Source organism: Orycteropus afer, unplaced genomic scaffold (assembly GCF_000298275.1).
Source record: "Orycteropus afer afer isolate SDZICR_OR568_19922 unplaced genomic scaffold, OryAfe1.0 scaffold00706, whole genome shotgun sequence".
NCBI classification, from domain to species: Eukaryota; Metazoa; Chordata; class Mammalia; order Tubulidentata; family Orycteropodidae; genus Orycteropus; species Orycteropus afer.
Genome location: NW_006922293.1, coordinates 650,154 through 654,454, shown reverse-complemented (window position 1 = coordinate 654,454; position 4,301 = coordinate 650,154).

The following is a 4,301-nucleotide window of genomic DNA, read 5'->3' as shown; positions in this document are numbered from 1 at the left end:
CTTGACCTACACCCTTCCTGATTTCAAACCAAGCAATATCCCCTCATTCTGCACAAATGTCAGCCTCTTGATCTATGTATACATTTCCCATGTGAACAATTAAGTATTCTGGAATTCCCATCCTTTGCAATGTTAACCATAATTTGTTATGATCCACATAGTTGAAAGCCTTTGCATAGTCAATAAAACACAAGTGAATATCTTTCTGGTATTGTTTGCTTTCAGTCAAGATCCATCTGACATCAGCAATGATATCCCTTGTTCCATGTCCTCTTCTGAATCCAGCTTGCATTTCTGGAAGTTCTCTGTCAATATACCACTTCAACTGTTTTTGAATTGTCTTCAGAAAGATCTTACTTGTGCATGATATTAATGATATTGTTCAATAATTTCCACATTCTGTTGGATCAACTTTCTCTGTAATGGGCACCAATATTAATCTCTTCCAGTCAGTTGGCCAGGTACCTGTCTTCCAAATTTCCTGGCATAGACAAGTAACACCTCTAGTGCTGCATCCATTTGTTTAAACATCTCAGTGGGTATTCTGTCAATTCCTGGAGCCTTTTTCTTCATCAGTTTCTTCAGTGCAGCTTCACCTTCTTCCTTCAATACCATTGGTTCTTGATCATATGCTACCTCCTGAAGTGGATGAACATCGATCAATTCTTTTTGGTGCAGTGACTCTGTGTATTCCTTCCATCTTCCTTTGATGGTTCCTGCATTGCTTAATATTTTTCCCATAGAATCCTTCACTATTGCAACTCGAGGCTTGAATTTTTTTCTTCAATTCTTTTAGCTTGAGAAATGCTGAGTGTGTTCTTCCCTTTTGGTTTTCTAACTCCAGGTCTTTGCACATTTTGTTATAATACTTTACTTTGTTTTCTTGAGCTGCCCTTTGAAATGGTCTGTTCAGTTCTTTTATTTCAGCATTTCTTCTCTTCACCTTAGCTACTCTCCATTCAAGAGCAAGTTTCAGAGTCTCTTCTGACATCCATTTTGGTCTTTTCTTCCTTTCCTGTTTTTTTAACTACCTTTTTGGTTTCTTCATGTATGATGCTCTTGACGTCATCCCACACCTGGTCTCCTGTCATTGGTGTTCAATGTGTCACATCTGTTCTTCACTAAATTCAGGTAGGATATAATCAAGGTCAAATTTTGGCTCTCATGGACTTATTTTAATTAGTAAATACTAAATAAACTTAGTAAGCACTAAATAAATGTTTGCTCAATTGAAAAGAAAAGAAAAAAAAAAAAAAACCCAAACCCACTGCCATTGAGTTGATTCCGACTCATACCAAGCCCCACTGGGATTTCAAGACAGTAAATTTTTGCAGAAGCAGATTGCCCAGTCTTACTTCCATTGAGTGTCTTGTGGGTTTGAACCACCAACCTTCTGGTTAGCAGTCAGATGCCTTAGGCACTGTGCTACCAGAGCTCCTTTGCTCAATTGAGGAACATATAATTAAATTCCAAAAAAAGGAAGAGATGAATTTAAAAAATAATAGTAATAATTGAACATATATTCAGAAGAAATCTCTACTGACTAAAACAATTTAATTCTTTTTTTTTTTCAATCAATTACTACTTCTCAAACCAAAATGGAAAACCTGCTCTTCCTCCACAGCATTAAATCCTGTTAAATATATACATCAAATAGAGCAATTTTTGGGTGGGTCGCCATCTAGTGGCATTTGGATAAACTAATATTTATAGTCATGAGACTTCATCAAAGAGAGGCGACACCTAGTGCTGTTATGAAACCTAAATGAAATGCATCTCTCTGTTTTCTTAATTTTGCCAATTGAACACTCATGGATTTTAAAATCTGGGAAAAGCTATCAGTTTAAAAACAATGCCATGAGATTTTGATACACAATAAGGAAATTAGGGAGCTGAACAAAAATATAGTTACACATTTTCAAAATACAATCTGTTCCTAGTGTTTGGTTTGTCTTTATTATTTCTGTTTGTCTTAGTTAAATTACAAAAAACCAAAACCAAACTCACTGCCATGGCATCAGGTCCAACTCATAGCAACCCCTCCTTGGGTTTCTGAGCCAGTATCACTACAGAAGTAGATTCCCCAACCTTCCTTCTGAGGAGTGGCTGGTGGGTTTGAACAGCCAGCCTTCTGGTTAGAAGTCACATGCCTTAGGCACTACGCCACCAGAGCTCCCAGTTAAATTATAATACACCAAAAATAAATCATGTGTAATTCAAATGGTATATAAATATCTGAAGTTCTTTATAATAGAAAATACATTTTATTTTATATACCAAAAACCCAAATTGGATTTTTTCTGCTTAATTTCAAAGACAATATAAAACCTTTAACATGAAAAGTTTAGCATGTTTATCTGACTAAAGACAAATAAAAAGTGATCAAACCATACTTTTTTTTATTATCTGTTTAACAAGAGGGCCAAATTTGTACAGACCTCATCTGTCAATGGAATATTCTGTAGGTCTGTGCTTAGCCACAAGGCTGCATATCTGGGTGTTTGATAGATGTTCATGTTTGTTTCTGTATACAAGACTAGATAGGTCATGCTGTGTACTAGGTCACACAACTGTTTCTGAGCAATTGCATAATGCCAGAAATAAAAGAGAAATTTTACACCAAGGAATTATTTAACTTAAAAATTATGTACACCCATACACACACACTAGGAGTTCTAGTGGCACAGTGATTAAGCACTTGGCTGCTAACAGAAAGGTCAGCAGTTCAAATACAATGGCTACTCCATGGGAAAAAGATGAGGCAGTTTGCTTCCATAAAGATTATACCCTTGGAAACCCTATGAGGCAGTTCTGCTGTGTTCTGTAGGGTCACTGTGAGTCAGAATAGACTTGACAGCAACTCATGTGTATATATATTATGAAGCTCTGGCAGTGTAGTGGTTAAGGCATTTGCCTGCTAACTGAAAGGTCAGTGGTTCAAACCTACCAGTTGCTCTGCAGAAGAAAAATGAGGCAGTCTGTTTCTATAGAGATTTATAGCCTTGGAAACCCAATGGGGGTTCACTATGAGTCAGAATCAATAGGATGGCAGTGGGTTTGTTTTTTGGTTTATATATACCCACTGACATCCAGTCAATTCCAACTCATAGTGATCCCCATTGGGTTTCCAAGGCTATAAATCTCTATAAAAACAGACTGCCTCATTTTTCTTCTGCAGAGCAACTGGTAGGTTTGAACCACTGACCTTTCAGTTAGCAGCCAAATGCCTTAACCATGGTTTATATATGTATATTTATATAATTTGGAAAATTTACATATATGTACTTACATATATTAAATTATTTAAACTTTTGAATATTTTATATAGCAACAGAATTTATGTCAAGCAAATGTAAGAGAAATAGATATCAAATGGGAGCCACAGAAGATAAAGATAAGAGAGACTTCCCCTCTGTTTCCACACAGCCTAGAGCAGACACAGTATTTGCCATGTGAAATAATCAATCTAAACCCAGAGTCCTTTCAGTTCCTGCCCAGCAAGATTAGATCATTTCTATGAACCAGTGCCAGTCCATGTTTTCATTTTTCTCCTTTACATTTTTTTCCAAATACGCATTCTTATTGAAGTTATATAGCCCCTGCTGCACTATTGTATATTAAGTATGTCAGCAGCTGATAATTTATCTTTTGATATATAAGTTGGTGGCCCAGGAGGAGCCACATCTGAATCTGGTGGCAGGGACTACACATCACCCAGAATTCTGGAACACTGAGGTTGATGCACTAACAGAATGAGATTGAAGGATTGTCTCCCTTGGGGAAAGTGTGCTTCTGTTGTGTGTGCAGGAAGAAGGGTGTGCATGGCCACATATGTTCATCAGATGGGTGGATTATACCAGAAAGTCTTAGTTGTTCTAATATCTGATACATCCTTTTTCCACAACAATAGATTGTTAATTTTTCACAGAACAAGGACCACATTTTCTTCAGTCTCTTCTGCAGCTAGTATGTGGTGATGTGACTAAGTTCCAACAAATGGAATATAGCAGAAATAATGTGCAAAAGTTTGAGGTATAACCTTAAAAGGAAATGCACATTCTCCCTTGCAATTTTTCCATCTTCATCAAACAATCTGGAAAATGGGGATGAGGACAATATACTAGGAATAGTGGAGCAAGAAGATAGAAGGAGGCTGTACCCTTGACATCTTTGTATTATGGAATTAAGCTTTAACTTCAGAAAGAAATAGAATTCTACTTCATTTAAACCATTATTGCTCAAGGTCGTTTCATACACAGTCAAATCTTCATTAAAAAATACATACATATATATATATATAT